General features: G+C 44.8%; 1 long non-coding RNA gene across 1 annotated transcript in view; it reads right to left on the bottom strand.

Annotated features, from left to right (window-relative positions):
* The window catches only part of LOC142195077 (uncharacterized), a 199899-nt gene that overhangs the window by 91258 nt on the left and 91066 nt on the right, over window positions 1–17575 (bottom strand). Inside the window, exon 2 of the long non-coding RNA XR_012715062.1 lies at window positions 10873–10971. This is a non-coding gene — a long non-coding RNA (uncharacterized LOC142195077). The remainder of the gene's footprint in view (window positions 1–10872; window positions 10972–17575) is intronic.

Below are 17575 nucleotides of genomic sequence, written 5' to 3'. Positions count from 1 at the left end.
AATATCTAAGAAGCTCCTCTTCTTCTTCCTTGTTTTCAATCCACTTCTGGTTTTGGATCAAAAAATGCAGCAAAATCTGCAACAAAAAAAAGCTTTTTTTTGCAATGTGGTACCTCCCATAGTGAACTGCAGCTAAAACACACAAGAAAAAAAACACAGCAGCATCATGTTTTTTTTTTTTTGCACCAGCATTTTTATCACATTTTTGTAGAAGCGGAGCAGAAAAAAACAATGTTTTACAGGACCAGCAAAGTGAAAAAGTTTGTGGCTAATCCCATGCACACATTGTGGGGAAAAAACACTGCAGAAAAGCTGCAAAAACGTAGCATAAATAATTAAAACTAATGTGTTTCCACTGTGCTTTTTTCCGTAGCGTTTTTAGCTGCATTTCATAACCAGCCTTAGCCTTAAAGGGCATAATAAACCACAGACCTAACTCATTCTCTTATAACAAAAATATATCCCATAGGACTGAGGTTTCGATGTCCCATAACACATACTGCATACGACAGAAAATTTCTCACTACAATAGACATAGACAACAGGTAAACTCATCACTTGTCCCTCTCATTTGATCCCCAAGCACTCAGGTGATACTAGGGGTGCACAGAATAGTCCCGCACCATATTGAAAAAGGGAATTTCCTAGATGTTATGAATTGCGTGTTAATTCTAAACTTGGTGCTTTTGCATCATAGCTATATTAGGAAGGCAAATTTTCAGATTGCATCTAGTGCTGGGGCAAATGTATCTGGTGTGACATCTGAGAGCACATAAAGCATATAAAGTGTAAATCGCTTATGAAAACAAGTTAACTTGAAGCAATAATTGAGCAAGTAATCCGTTTTGCCTGCATAATGGATGATAAGCACAAATATACACTGTCGGCAAAAATCGGAATTACACATACACTATTTTATTATTTTTAATGAGATTTGATTTATATAAGTCTCACACTTAAGTCCAAGAAATAAATTAATTTTTCAAGTCTTTACAACTAAATGCAATTGCTCTGTAATGGGTTAGCTTAAAATACAACTGAGTTTCTCAGTGCGGGTAAATTGTGAATACAAATGCAGTGAACTGTAAAATAAGCAGAATAAAGTGGAAAAGCAGTAATAAAAGACATTGAGGAGCTTTAATGTTTCTTCTTTAAAATCTCATTCGTGACAATGAGATGGTATTAAATTGCTTTTAGCCTCTTTTGCCTATATATGCTCAGAAATCTATATGTAGAAACATTAGCCAATTTTTTAGTTTTACTCCATAGTTTAGTGTAGTCAGCTTAAAATAGATGCGATATAATTAGGGTTGAGCGATAGTGTTTGGAAAAGATCGGATTCCGATCGGCGATCGAGAAAATTTCTCGATCGTGATCGGAATTCCGAACACAATCTTTTGAGGTGGGATCGAGATCGGTGATCTTTTCCCACAATGCTTTGCTTAGCCTTCACACTGAGTATACGCTGTATACTCAGTGTGAAGGCTCCGCTGCAAGTCCATAGGAATGAATGGAAGCAGCCGACACACAGCCTTAACCCCCTGCATGCCAGCTGCCTCCATTCATTCTAATGGGAGACTAAACTAAACATCTGTAGTAGCTACTTACCTCCAGAGATGGCTAGTCCAGTGCCCGGTGTGCTCTACTTCTGCCTCATGCTGCCGCTCCACGCTGGTCTTCTCGCTGCCCCGCCTCCTTAGTGTTTAAAGAGCTAGGAAGGCGGGGCTTGTGGCTTAGGAGAGTGTGGGCGGGTACGGGGCGGGGAGACGTGACGTCTCCCCTCCCAGTACCCGCCCACACTCTCCTAACCTGGCAGGGAGGGGGCAGCGAAGCAAGAAGAACAGCGTGGAGCAGCGAGAGGAAGAAGGAGAACACACCGAGCACCGGACCAGCCATCTCTGCAGGTAAGTGGACACCAGGGGGGACTAAGTAGCCAGAGGATTAAAAAAAAATCCTCTGGCTACTTTAGTGATTCACTACACAGTGTGGATTCTAACAATTGTTAGATTCCATGCTGTATAGTGAATAGGATTGTTTTTAAAATCCGATCTCTGATTAATAAAAAAATCCCATTGACTTGCATTGGGATCGGAATTGGGATCGAGATCGGGTTCGAATGAAAAATGATCGGAAATTGGATTTTAAAATCGATCCTGAAAAGTCAAGATCGGCTCAACCCTAAATATAATGGTTTGAAGTCTGGCCTTGTGAGGATTTGAGAAAATAGGGTGTCAATACTCTGCACCCTACACTCTTAGCAAGGGCAGTCTAAAGCCTCACTGATACATAAGGTGAGATCAATCAATCTTATGAATATTATAAGTGGCACAGGGTAAATAAATGTTCAAGCTCTGTTGGGTTCCCCTTATCATATAACTTCATGTGTAATATTTTTATTAATGCAGCTAAGCAAAGTTACAGGTCTTTCACTGAGACACATTTAGTATACACTCACCGGCCACTTTATTAGGTACACCTGTCCAACTGCTCGTTAACACTTAATTTCTAATCAGCCAATCACATGGCGGCAACTCAGTGCATTTAGGCATGTAGACATGGTCAAGACAATCTCCTTCAGTTCAAACCGAGCATCAGTATGGGGAAGAAAGGTGATTTGAGTGCCTTTGAACGTGGCATGGTTGTTGGTGCCAGAAGGGCTGGTCTGAGTATTTCAGAAACTGCTGATCTACTGGGATTTTCACGCACAACCATCTCTAGGGTTTACAGAGAATGGTCCGAAAAAGAAAAAACATCCAGTGAGCGGCAGTTCTGTGGGCGGAAATGCGTTGTTGATGCCAGAGGTCAGAGGAGAATGGCCAGACTGGTTCGAGCTGATAGAAAGGCAACAGTGACTCAAATAGCCACCCGTTACAACCAAGGTAGCCAGAAGAGCATCTCTGAACGCACAGTACGTCGAACTTTGAGGCAGATGGGCTACAGCAGCAGAAGACCACACCGGGTGCCACTCCTTTCAGCTAAGAACAGGAAACTGAGGCTACAATTTGCACAAGCTCATCGAAATTGGACAATTGAAGATTGGAAAAACGTTGCCTGGTCTGATGAGTCTCGATTTCTGCTGCGACATTCGGATGGTAGGGTCAGAATTTGGCGTCAACAACATGAAAGCATGGATCCATCCTGCCTTGTATCAACGGTTCAGGCTGGTGGTGGTGGTGTCATGGTGTGGGAATATTTTCTTGGCACTCTTTGGGCCCCTTGGTACCAATTGAGCATCGTTGCAACGCCAAAGCCTACCTGAGTATTGTTGCTGACCATGTCCATCCCTTTATGACCACAATGTACCCAACATCTGATGGCTACTTTCAGCAGGATAATGCGCCATGTCATAAAGCTGGAATCATCTCAGACTGGTTTCTTGAACATGACAATGAGTTCACTGTACTCCAATGGCCTCCACAGTCACCAGATCTCAATCCAATAGAGCATCTTTGGGATGTGGTGGAACGGGAGATTCGCATCATGGATGTGCAGCCGACAAATCTGCGGCAACTGTGTGATGCCATCATGTCAATATGGACCAAAATCTCTGAGGAATGCTTCCAGCACCTTGTTGAATCTATGCCACGAAGAATTGAGGCAGTTCTGAAGGCAAAAGGGGGTCCAACCCGTTACTAGCATGGTGTACCTAATAAAGTGGCCGGTGAGTGTATATTCAAAGATTTCAGTACCTGTTCAGTCCAGAAGATCAGCAGAGCAAAAGGTAAGATTTTTCTTTTTAGAGAACAGCAAGGGTTAGATACTGGCTTTGAGATCTGGAAATAACAGTCACAAACAGTAAGAAACAGTTATAAATTTGCATACATAGGAAACGTCATAGAATATTCAAAAAATAAATATCCTATTACATTATTTGTGAGAGTACAGCTTATAAAATGGTTAGCTTTACACATTTATTATATCAATTACTGGCACTAATTTGGATATTAAAACTGAAAGATATTATCCATATTGAGAAATGTTTCAAAAAATTTATAAGGAGAAATAAGATCATCTATGGCCCTCTGGAGACTTCCAATGTGTAAGGATAAGGATTTCCTGGTATAAGAAAGTATCATTTGTAGAGATGAGCGAACAGTGTTCTATCGAACACATGTTCGATCGGATATCAGGCTGTTCGATGTGTTCGATTCGAATCGAACATCACGTGGCAAACTCCCAAAAAATTTGATTCCCCTCCCACCTTCCCTGGCGCTTTTTTGCACCAATAACAGCGCAGGGGAGGTGGGACAGGAACTACGACACCGGAGGCGTCGAAAAAAATCGGAAAAAGTCATTGGCTGCCGAAATCAGGTGACCTCCATTTTAGACGAATAGTGGATTTCAAATCCGGGTCATATGAGAATGTGAACTTTGTGACTAAGAGACAGGGATAGCTGTACAGGCAGGGATAGCTAGGGATAACCTTTATTTAGGTAGGAATGTTATTAAAAATAACTTTTTGGGGCTCTATCGGGTGTGTAATTGTGATTTTTGTGACATAAACTTTTTCCCATAGGTATGCATTGGCCAGCGCTGATTGACCAGAGTACGGAATTCGACCAATCAGCGCTGGCTCTGCTGGAGGAGGCGGAGTCTAAGATCGCTCCACACCAGTCTCCATTCAGGTCCGACCTTAGACTCCGCCTCCTCCGGCAGAGCCAGCGCTGATTGGCCGAAGGCTGGCCAATGCATTCCTATTGGTAGCAGTGCTGAGCCAGTTCTGCTCAACTACACCGTGTGCCGGTCAGCCCATCTGATATAGCAGAGCCGAGTGTGCACACTCGGCTCTGCTACATCTGATGTAGCAGAGCCGAGTGTGCACACTCGGCTCTGCTATATCAGATGGGCTGGATTAAGGGTATATAGGGTATGACAGTGTTGTCCCACACACACCCCCCGCGCCTAACTTGTATACACTGGAATATTCAGAGCATATATGCGGCATCACGGTTGTCACGGTGTGTAATCCCCTTAAAGCAGATTTCCTCTACATACATTCAAAATCCCAGGATAATGAAGCTTCACCCAGGTAGTGACTGTTTTCATTCCCCAAATGTTTTGGGGATGCATACACCTGAAATCTTAGCCTATTGCCATATTCACCTGGGTTGTCAGTGTTAATTCCCCAAATTATTTGGGGATACATACATTTAAAATTTCTGGGTATTGGCATATTCACCTGGGTTGTCAGTGTTAATTCCCCAAATTATTTGGGGATACATACACCCTAAATTTCTGGGTATTGGCATATTCACCTGGGTTGTCAGTGTTAATTCCCCAAATTATTTTGGGATACACACACCCTACATCTCAGGCTCTTTCCATATTCACCCAGGTTCTGAGTGTTAATTCCCCAAATAAATTGGGGCCTGCATACCACCTTAATTTCTTGCTATTGGCATAGACACCCAGGTTCTGAGTGTTAATTCCCCAAATAATTTGGGGATACATACACCCTACATCTCAGAATCTTGCCATATTCACCCAGGTTCTGAGTGTTAATTCCCCAAATAAATTGGGGATACATACACCCTTAATTTCTTGCTATTGGCATATACAACCAGGTTCTGAGTGTTAATTCCCCAAATAAATTGGGGCCTGCATACCACCTTAATTTCTTGCTATTGGCATATACACCCAGATTGTCAGTGTACATTCCCCAAATTATTAGGGGATAGACACATTTCAAATTTCTGGCTATTGGCATATTCAGCTGGGTTGTCAGTGTTAATTCCCCGAATTATTTGGGGATACATACACCCTACATCTCTGGCTATTGGCATATTCACCTGGGTTGTCAGTGTTAATTCCCCAAATTATTTGGGGATACATACATTTAAAATTTCTGGGTATTGGCATATTCACCTGGGTTGTTAGTGTTAATTCCCCAAATTACTTGGGGATACATACCGTATTTTATGGACTATAAGGCGCACTGGACTATAAGGCGCATTGCCCATGAGCGCCTTATAGTCCGTCTCGGTTCATATATAAGGCGCACCGGACTATAAGCTGCAGTCCGGTGCGCATTATATGTTATTGAAGCGGCGCAGGCAGACTTTGCCAGCGGCCGCTTAACCCCCCGCGTGCCAGCTGCATCTATTGGAAGCGCTCGGCAGGCGAGGAGGGGCTCTATCAGCAAAATCATGCTGATAGAGCCCAACCGTAAAAGTTAGATTAAACTACCCCCCGTTTTAAAATAAAAGCCTGAAACAGAATGTGAAACTTACCGAGCGGTGCAGGGCGGGCGGGCATTCAGGCCTCCTCTTCCTCCGATGTTCCGTCCTCCTCCTCCGGCGCTCGCTAACTGATAATGGCCTGGGCGCATGCGCAGTAGTATGATATTGCGCATGCGCCCAGGCCTTTATCAGTTAGCGAGCGCCGGAGGAAGTGGTCAGGACATTGGAGGAAGAGGAGGCCTGAATGCCCGCCCGCCCGCCCTGCACCGCTCGGTAAGTTTCATGTTCTGTTTCAGGCCGGTGTGACAGCAGGGCTGCCGGACACTTCCTATTCATTTCTATGGGAGCTGGCATGCGAGCGCTCCCCATAGAAATGAATGGACAGACACTTCCCATTCATTTCTATGGGGAGCGCTCGCATGCCGGCTCCCATAGAAATGAATGGGAAGTGTCTGTCCATTCATTTCTATGGGGAGCGCTCGCATGCCGGCTCCCATAGAAATGAATAGGAAGTGTCCGGCAGCCCTGCTGTAACGCCGGCGTGTACGGCTGTGATACACGCCGGCGTTCCGTAGTGTGAATGCACCCTTACGGTGCCTTTTATGTATGTATGGAAGCGGCACGCAGACTTTGCCGCCGCTTCCATCCATATATAAGGCGCACTGGACTATAAGCCGCACTTACGATTTCTGAGGAAATCGTAGGTTTTTATGTGCGCCTTATAGTCCGGAAAATACGGACCCTAAATTTCTGGGTATTGGCATATTCACCTGGGTTGTCAGTGTTAATTCCCCAAATTATTTGGGGATACATACACCCTAAATTTCTGGGTATTGGCATATTCACCTGGGTTGTCAGTGTTAATTCCCCAAATTATTTTGGGATACATGCACCATTAATCTCAGGCTATTGCCATATTCAACCAGGTTTTGAGTGTTAATTCTCCAAATTATTTGAGGATACATGCACCATAAATCTCAGGCTATTGCCATATTCAACCAGGTTGTCAGTGTTCATTCCCTAAATTATTTGGAGATACATGCACCCGATATCTCAGGATATTGGCATATTCACCTGGATTGTCAGTGTTCATTCCCCAAATTATTTGGGGATACATACATTTTAATTCTCAGGCTAATGAAGCTTCACTAAGGTTGTGACAGTGTGTAACCCCCCAAAACCTTGGCATACATACATTCTAATTGTCAGGCTATAGAAGCTTTAGCCAGGTTGTGATGGTGTGTAACCCCTCCAACACTAATTGGGATACACATTAATTGTCAGACTATGTACGCTAAACCCAGCATTCAACGGTGTGTCCCCACAAAACCTAAGTGGGATACACACCAATTATCAGGCTATGTACGCTCAACCCAAGGGATACAGGTCCAAATTATACACCCAATTAGTGTAATTCGTAGAGGGATTGGAGAGGACAGGTCTGTGGTTCGCCAGGTACTCACGCAACATGCACCTATACTTTTCTCTCATGATGACGCTAGGCCCCTAACTGGCAGTAGTTTGGGCAGGGAGGGGGGGGGGACATTAACGTGTACCAGATCTTGTACAGTGTTCCCCTGGTGGTTGTGCAGCAGATGGAAGTTGTGAGCCTCATGGAGGAAATATCCTCTGTGACGCCCAAGAGGGTTTACGGAAACACTTCCATCATATTCTGCACCAGTTGCTTGTGCCAATTATCTTTGCAATTTTTTTTCCTCTCCCCTAATATAACAAAGGAACAGACATTTGACCTATACCGGGGGTCGAGGCTTGCAAAAATCCAGCATTATTTTCTCTCCATGATGTGAAGTATGCGTTTGTCTCGTGAAAAGCAACCAGACATCAAGTCAGCCATGTGTGCCATAGTGTTACTTGGCATGACTTTCCTGCCCCCAACTGGAAGAGTCACTCTCCATTTCCTCCACTTCCCACTCCCCTTCAAACCATCATCAAATGCCACTTCATCCCCCTCGTCTTCCTCCGCCAGCCAACAGTGCGAAGATGACAGGAGTGTGCTATGAATGTTTTCAGCGTAGCATAGCCTACTTTTCACTTTTGATAAAGGCCACACTTTCACCAGTATATCAGCCACAATGGTGTAGGTTTCAAAGAACCATTGCACCAACTATTTTAAAACGTGGGCCATGTCTGGACCGTGTTTGAGTCTGGAAAACTACATATCTTATACCAGGTTCCTGCCATTATCACAAAACAAAAAATGCCTGGGCCCAGGTGCGGCAGCGGAAACCACATTGCTGTCGCATCGAGGATGGCATCCCTAACCTCGGGGGAAGAGTGTTTTCTGTCGGCCAAGCTGAGTTGCTTTAGCACGACCTGCTGTGGTCTCCACACCCCAGTGCTGAAGCACGTTCAGGTCGCAGGTGTGGTCGAGGTTGAAGCACAGTAGGCTTTCAGTCAACCCCTGCCATGAATTTTGGGCTGGTAGAGGAGATAGGCCACCCCAGTTTGCAGCCTGGGCCCATCCACAACTCCATTCAGCCGGCCTGTCATTACTGAGAGGCAGTGTCCCTGACCACAGGCGCTTGACCGTGCATCTGTGGTCAAGTTGAGCTTACAGTAAAGTGCGGAATTCAGGGCCCCACTTATGTTAGGGGACACGTGGTGGCAAAAGGCGGGGACGGTACACCAACAGAGGTAGTGTCGGCTAGGGCCATCATAGCGAGGTGCCGCACCTGCCAGCAGGTCACAGGAGGCCTGAGTCTCCACAAGCCTGGACGGCTAAATCTCCTGGGCCAGCACTTTTAAGATGAGGTGGTTGAAACCTTGGGCATGTGGGTAGGTTGCCCTGTTCTTCTGTCTGCGATAAAAGGCCTGGGAGATGGGGAGTTCATGGGAAGAGGTGCATGACGGCCCAGGCAAAAGGAGCAGTGGCAGGATGAGGGGGAACTCCCCAAAGTGTCATAGGCAGATGTTAAGGTGTCCAGGCTGGTGGTTTCTCTGGGGTGGCTAAAAGAGTGAACATCTAGGGCCTTGCTTCCTCTGGCCTTGCTTCAGGGATTCACCTGTCCTGTGCCTATGGACATGCCTCTGCCTCTAGCCACCCTCTTTGGTGCTGCACTTCCCTCCACATCTACACTGCTTTCCCCCCTAGACATCACCCCTGTCCATGTCGGGTCGTTGGCCTCGTCGTCCACCAATTCCAATTGCTCACTCTCTTCTTTCTGCAAACCGCACATAACCATTGCTTGCCCTCATGACTGACTTTGACGAAGCCTATGGTTTTGGAGTTGTAACTCCATCAAAGGTCTCTGCTGCTCACACACCCCGCTCAACACATGTTATATAGGGTTTCAGCGTGTGGTGACCTCGAAAAAACATCCTGAGCTTCACGCAGATATAGGAGTTGCAGGAGTGAATTGACACTAGCTGCAGCTAATGTAGACTTGTGAAAGTGGCCCCCCAAGCTCCACAGTTTCACGACTAGATCGTCAACATTGGGGTACTTTTTAAAAACCGTTGCAGCACTGAGTCAAAAACGTGGCCCAGGCATGGAACATGTTGCAGGCTGCCAAGCTACAGAGCCGATCCCAGGTTCCGGCCATTATCACACACGAAAACATGCCTGGGCCCAGGTGCAGTGGCAAAAACCACATTGCCGTGTCATCGAGGATGGCATGCCTCACCTCCTAGGCAGTGTGCTGTCTGGCACCAAAGCTGATGAGCTTCTGCAGGGCCTGCTGACGTCTCCCCACACCAGTGTTGCAACGTTTCCAGTTCGTAGCTGGGGTCCACTTAACGGCAGAGGAAGAAGAGGAGGGTGGTGTTTCAGCGCTCCTGCCAGGAATGTTGGGTGAGGAGACAAGGCAGTCCAACACAATTTGCGACCCGGTCCCCGCCTCAACTACATTCAACTAGTGTGCCAAGATTGAAAGGTAGCGTCCCTGTCAGCATGCACTTGTCCATGCGTAGGTGGTCAAGTGGAACTTTGTGCAAAGCGCTGAACTTAGGGACTGCATCATGTTTGGGGAAAAGTGCTGTTGAAAGGTGTGGACGGCACAGTGAGGTGGCGCAGTAGCCAGCAGGCCTAAAAAGGGCAGAGTGTCCACAAGCTGGGATGCCAACATCTCCTGGGCCAGAAGTTTTAAGATGAGGCCGTTGAAGCCTTGGGCATGTGGGTTGCGCTGTACATTAGCCTGAAATGAAAGGCCTGGGAGATGGGGAGTTGCTGGAAAGAGGCGCATGATGGTGCAGGCGAAAGGAGCAGTGGCAGGAAAAGTGGAGGATGAGGGTGAACTCCCCAAAGTGTCAGAGTTAGATTTGGAGGTGACCTGGATGGTGGTCTGGACTGCAGCGCCAGCACTGTCAACAGTGGGAGAGGCAGTGGCCGCAACGCCAGACGACGATTATCCTGCGCTTGCTGTCTCCCACTGAGCCCAGTGCTTGCTTTACAAATGACAGCACATGACAGAGGTGGTAAGGTTGCTCTTTTTAAAGGCCCTACTCAGTTTAGCATTGCAAAGTGTGCAACCCACACTCAGTTTGTCCTCCACCTATACATTTACAAATTATCTCCCCCATCGAGGAACATGGCCTCGATGGGGGAATTTTTCTAAGGAGGGTAGAATAGAGAGCATCTTGGGCCTTGCTGGCTCAGGCCTGGCTGGCTGGCTCAGGCCTAGCTTCTGTCAATCAGCTGTCCTGTGACTCTGGACACGCCTCTGCCTCTAGCCACCTTTTTCCCTGCTTAGCTTGCCTCCACATCAACGCTGTTTTCCCCGCTAGACATCACCCCTGTGCATGTCTGGTCGGTGGCCTCGTCGGCCACCACCTCCTCTTCCAATTGCTCACTCTCCTTTTACTACAAACCGCACATAACCACAGCCTGCCCTGATTGCAACTGTGTCTTGTCCTCAACACTGAGGCAGAGAAACGCTGGTTGGTGGGGCACACCCACAAAATTAAACAGAAATGGCAAATGCTCCAGTGTTTGGCCATCAAGACACACAAAGTCGTCTGGTAGCTCCTGGGATTGGTGAAGTGGTTGGACAGAGTGAGGGACAGTTAAAGGATAACAGATGTTACAGGAGGATTCACCTTGCTCCAGTATAGTGAGATGCCAGTCTTCCTTTTTACCACTAGTATGATTCAGCCTTTCTCTGCTGCTCAAACTCTCTAATAGATTTCCTCTGGTCCTGGGTTCCAGGAGCTCAGAGGTTAAGTACAACCGGGTAGATACCCCTTCTGGACAGCAGGTAACGCGAGTTCTTTGGGATGCTGGATGCAGACACTCACCCCAACTCTGTATGTTACTGAGCCTCCAGGAAACTTGCATTCACTAGGCCTCAGTCCAGTGAGTTTCTCAATGTTCTTAGTGTTTCACACACTAGCTAGGAATTGATGGTCCTATGACTGCAGATCCATCCCTGCAAGGTCTTGTCTCACCTCTGCAGGTCTCCGGCCTCCTGTGCTATCACACCATGCGGCTTCACCTCCACACACCTCTCCTCTCTCCTGCACTCTCTTGCACTCCTTGACCTGGAACTGAAAGAAAGACCCTCTTCCAGTCTGTAGCTCCACCCCTTTTCTTAAAGGGATAATGGCTGTGGAACTTTGTGTATGCTGGCAGGTTGTCTGGATCTCACTATACCTTCAAAGTACACAGTATAGATCACATAAGATGACATTTGTAGTGACCCACTCTGCGGGGCGCTACACTTGCATCCTCCACCTTCTGTTTGCAACCATATTGAGCTCCAGCTGTTTTGCAAGAAAGAATGGGCAAGAATTTCAGTCTCTCCATGTGCAAAACTGATAGAGACATACCACAAGCGACTTGCAGCTGTAATCGCAGCAAATGGTGGCGCTACAAAGTATTAACGCAAGGGGGCCAAATAATATTGCACGCCCAACTTTTCAGGTTTCCCTTTGTTAAAAAAGTTTAAAATATCCAATAAATTTTGTTCCACTTCACAATTGTGTCCCATTTGTTGATTCTTCCCCCAAAAAATTAAAATTTCATATCTTTATGTTTGAAGCCTGAAATGTGACAAAAGGTTGAAAAGTTCAAGGGGGCCGAATACTTTTGCAAGGCACTGTATATGCATCACTCCTTCCCTGTTGTTTTTATCATATCCATGCAATAAAGGATTATGTTTTAGAAGAAACCAGCTTTGGGTGAGTGCCCCCCCCCCCCCATTCTTGCTATACAATATAGGGGGCTCTGTACTTCTCAGTAATGAAGACTAAAGGGAAGTTTGAAGTAGCAGAGGGCCAGTAGCTGATATGTGCCTCCACATGATGACCTGACCTATTGGCACAGATAACTGGTAGTGCAACAAGCCGCTGTATTTCTGTACATTATATTACCTACGATATGGAGACTATGGCAGCCAGGAATCTGAGAACAAATGTCAGATATGATTCTTCTACGTGAAAGATCATGAGGGGATATGCATATATCAGACATTTACTGAATATCTGTCTGTACATATGGAAACATGTTTAGGGTGAGAATAAAGAAGTGACATCAAACAAAAAACTTCTGTTCCTAAAGAATTCCCAGCCCATTAAGCGGTTAAAATAATTGCATGCTGATGTCACAAGGCACATTGATCCTTTCTGAGGATACTGAGTTGTATTGTCACATGATGATGACATCATAATAAAGACTAGAATTCTATCCGGTTCTATCCAGATAGAAGCCACCATGAGATCTCATGAGACACGACTGCTGACTGTGGAGAAGACTGAGGAAGGATTCTATAAAACTGAGGAAGCCAACCAGATGTTACATAGTGTCCGTATAAGTAAGAGAATCTACGATATACATGTACGCCATATAAAAAGTCATTTGATTTCCATATAGGTGGTAGAATCCACTCTATACATGTGTGCCATATGAAAGTAATACAATGTCCATATAGTGCTTCCACATGATGACCTGACCTATTGGCACAGATGACTGGCGGTGGTGCTACAGGCCGCTGGATTTCTGTACATTATATAAACTACACTATGGAGACTATGGCAACCAGGAATCTGAGAGTGGATGTCAGACATGATTTTTCTGTTATGTGAGCGTCCGTGAGGGGATATGCATATATCAGACATTTACTGAATACCCTGTACATATGGTAAAATGTTTTAGGGTAAGAATAAAGAAGTGATGTCAAACCAAAAACTGCTGTTCCTAATGACTTTCCAGGCCATTAAGGGGTTAAAATAATTGCATGCTGATGTCACAGTGCACACTGATTCTCTCTGATGATACAGAGTTGTGATGTCACATGATGATGATGAATATTATTTATTTATATATATAGCACCATTAATTCCATGGTGCTTTACATTTGAGGGTTTACATACAGTACACAAAATATACAAATGAATACAATACTGACAATGACCGACTGGCACAGCGGGATAGAGGGCCAAGCCCGCAAGGGCTTACAGTCTGTGATGATGACATCATAATAAAGTCTACAATTCTATCCAGTTCTATCCAGTATGTTGGAGACAGCTAGACTCAGACACACGGTGTAGTCACAGAATAAAAGGCACCATGAGATCTCATCATGGCTGCTGGAGAAGACTGAAGAAGAAATCCAGCTAAACGAGGAAACCAACCATCGTAACTAATGTTACATAGTGTCCATATAGGTAAGAGAATCTACGATATGCATGTGCACCATATAATGTATATATATATGTGATAGAATCCACTATACACATGTAGGCCATACAAAACTCATACAATGTCCATATACATATATAAGTGCATCTCAATAAATTAGATCATCAAAAAGTATTTTTTTTTTAATAATTTGATTGAAAAAATGAAACACATATTATATTGAGTCATTACAAAGAGAGTGAATGTCTTCAAGTGTCTATTTCTGTTAATGTTGATGATTATGGCTTACAGCCAAGGAAAACCCAAAGTCATTATCTCAGAAAATTAGAATATTACATAAGACCGACTTTAAAAAAAAAGTTATTTAACAGAAATGTTGGCCAAATGAAAAGTATGTACTCAATGCACTCAATACTTGGTGGGGGCTCCTTTTGCGTGAATGACGGTATCAATGCGGCAGACGGCTGCACTGACTTTGGTCTTGATAAAGCTCAGTGGACCTGCACCAGCAGATGACATGGCTCCCCAAACCCTCACTGATTGTGGAAACTTCACACTAGACCTCAAGCAGCTTGGATTGTGTACAGCGGCCTTTCCACTCTTCCTCCAGACTCTGGGACCTTCCTAAAGAAATGTAAAATTTACTTTCATCTGAAAACACCTTTGACCACTGAGCAACAGTCCATAACTTTTTGATTATATTCTAATTTATTGAGATGCACTAGTAGGTGATAGAATCCACTATATACATCATATAAAAAGTCATATAATGTCCATATAGGTGATAGAATCCACTATATACGTCATATAAAAAGTCATATAATGTCCATATAGGTGATAGAATCCACTATATACATGTATGCCATATAAAAAGTCCCGCAAAGTCCATATAAATAACTTTGTATAGTCTGTACTATGAGTTATACAGCACAGTGTCAGAAATAGTGTCACACAGCAGCCATATAAATAATATTATACAGTGCCATCGGAATAGTGTCATATAGTAGTGACATATAAATTGTCCATATAATGTGTTATGTCATACAATGCCTATATAAATACTACTTGTACTTATGGTACCAGACATGTCCACATATCTGGTGTCCAGATGTAGAATGCCATAAAATGCCATACTAATGGTGCCCTACAGAACTATGCTAATGCTGCCCTATAGTGCTATTCTAATACTGCAATACAGTGCCACGTTAATACTGCCATATAGTTACCATCACTGACTGATGCGCATACAGGTCATAACATGTGTCAGTATCAACTCAGTACATAGACCAGTGCTGTCATGCCTATAGGCTCCGCCCCCTTTACTCAGTCACGTGTATAGAGACAGCTCTCCGCCCACACGATGCTCTGTGATAATCGAGCTGTAGAATGTTTGTGATGTCACAATTGAGCTGTAGAATGTTTACCAGCTATAAATGCGGGATACGGCAGTCTACTCTGAAGAAGAAGGAGGAGCCATATCCAGGAGGAGCCATATCCAGGAGGAGAGCGCCCAACAGAGGAGTAGCCATATCCAGGAGGAGAGTGCCCAACAGGGGGAAGGAGCTACACCCAGGAGGAGAGTGCCGCAGATAGGAGAACCCACAGCCAGTAGGAGGATCTGGTATTGCAGGTATGGAGAGAGTAAATTTAGGCAGCCATCTAGTGGCTGCTCTGTAGTATGACAGCTTTGTGAACCAGTTACCAAGTAATGTTAAGGTTGAAGGAATGGAGTATTCTAATCTGTCAGCACAAATGTATAGGGGGCAATGTAACCATGTTATTACCAACAGTTTTGCTACAATGTTTTGTAAATCCTGCATGCTGACTGTCTTCTTTTAGTACAAGTAGAACCACATAAACCAGGAATCCAGATACACTAGATACACGGTTATATGTCATTTATCATTTAGGGTGAGTTCACACCTGTTATAGAAACAGAAAAATACAAAGTAAGCGGGGGATGGATCTATCATAAGGCGCATCTCTATAGACCCCATTATAATTGTATAGACTATTTTTGTATATATTATATTAGACATTTTATATATAGTCTATATTTTTCTATGGGGCCCATTTCCCCTCATACAGATATAGGAGGGTATGTTCTATTAGATGTGGCCATTTTTCTGTGTACATTATGACTTCTGTACAGCATTACTTTCCATATTATTCCTGTCCTTGACATTCCTGGACATCATGTCAGCTTTATACCTGGGATGTCTATGGCCCATCAGTAGAATCGCTTCTAGGAGTCCATCACCAGGACCCCTGCAGATCAACAGTACCGAGAACGCAGCTACATAGAATAACAATGCCATACTGCTCACCCGCCATACTATGTGCACCACTGCACTACCTAAAACCCACTATTACACTCTGTATGGCAAGTGAGCGGTGCGACTCCTGGGCATAATACTGTGTGTGTAGGGGCCACTATAGGACAAAATACTGTGTGCAGAGGACTCTGTGGTGCATAATACTGTGTGCAGGGGCCACTATGGGGAATAATACTGTGTGCAGGGGCCACTATGGGGGATAATACTGTGTGCAGGGGCCACTATGGGGGATAATACTGTGTGCAGGGGCCACTATGGGGAATAATACTGTGTGCAGGGGCCACTATGGGGAATAATACTGTGTGCAGGGGCTATTATGGGGAATAATACTGTGTCTAGGGGCCACCAATCGAGCTGTAGAATGTTTGTGATGTCACAATTGAGCTGTAGAATGTTTACCAACTATAAATGCGGGACACAGCAGTCTACTCTGAAGAAGAAGGAGCAGCAGCCAGAGGGAGAGCATTCAACAGGTGGAGGAGCCATATCCAGGAAGAAGAGCATCCAACAGGAGGAGAGCGCCCAATAGGAGGAGGAACCATATCCAGGAGGAGAGCGCCCAACAGGAGGAGGAGCCATATCCAGGAGGAAGATCATCCAAAAGGAGGAGAGCGCCCAATAGGAGGAGGAGTCATATCCAGGAGGAGAGCGCCCAACAGGAGGAGGAGCCATATCCAGGAGGAGAGCGCCCAACAGGAGGAGGAGCCATATCCAGGAGGAGAGTGCCCAACAGGAGGAGGAGCTACACCCAGGAGGAGAGCGCCGCAGATAGGAGAACCCTCAGCCAGTAGGAGGATCTGGTATTGCAGGTATGGAGAGAGTAAATTTAGGCAGCCATCTAGTGGCTGCTCTGTAGTATGACAGCTTTGTGAACCAGTTACCAAGTAATGTTAAGGTTGAAGGAATGGAGTATTCTAATCTGTCAGCACAAATGTATAGGGGGCAATGTAACCATGTTATTACCAACAGTTTTGCTACAATGTTTTGTAAATCCTGCATGCTGACTGTCTTCTTTTAGTACAAGTAGAACCACATAAACCAGGAATCCAGATACACTAGATACACGGTTATATGTCATTTATCATTTAGGGTGAGTTCACACCTGTTATAGAAACAGAAAAATACAAAGTAAGCGGGGGATGGATCTATCATAAGGCGCATCTCTATAGACCCCATTATAATTGTATAGACTATTTTTGTATATATTATATTAGACATTTTATATATAGTCTATATTTTTCTATGGGGCCCATTTCCCCTCATACAGATATAGGAGGGTATGTTCTATTAGATGTGGCCATTTTTCTGTGTACATTATGACTTCTGTACAGCATTACTTTCCATATTATTCCTGTCCTTGACATTCCTGGACATCATGTCAGCTTTATACCTGGGATGTCTATGGCCCATCAGTAGAATCGCTTCTAGGAGTCCATCACCAGGACCCCTGCAGATCAACAGTACCG

This window comes from Leptodactylus fuscus, chromosome 2 (assembly GCF_031893055.1).
Source record: "Leptodactylus fuscus isolate aLepFus1 chromosome 2, aLepFus1.hap2, whole genome shotgun sequence".
Classification (NCBI taxonomy): Eukaryota; Metazoa; Chordata; class Amphibia; order Anura; family Leptodactylidae; genus Leptodactylus; species Leptodactylus fuscus.
The sequence above is the reverse complement of the archived record's forward strand: the minus strand, read 5'-3'. Positions and strand labels throughout refer to the sequence as shown.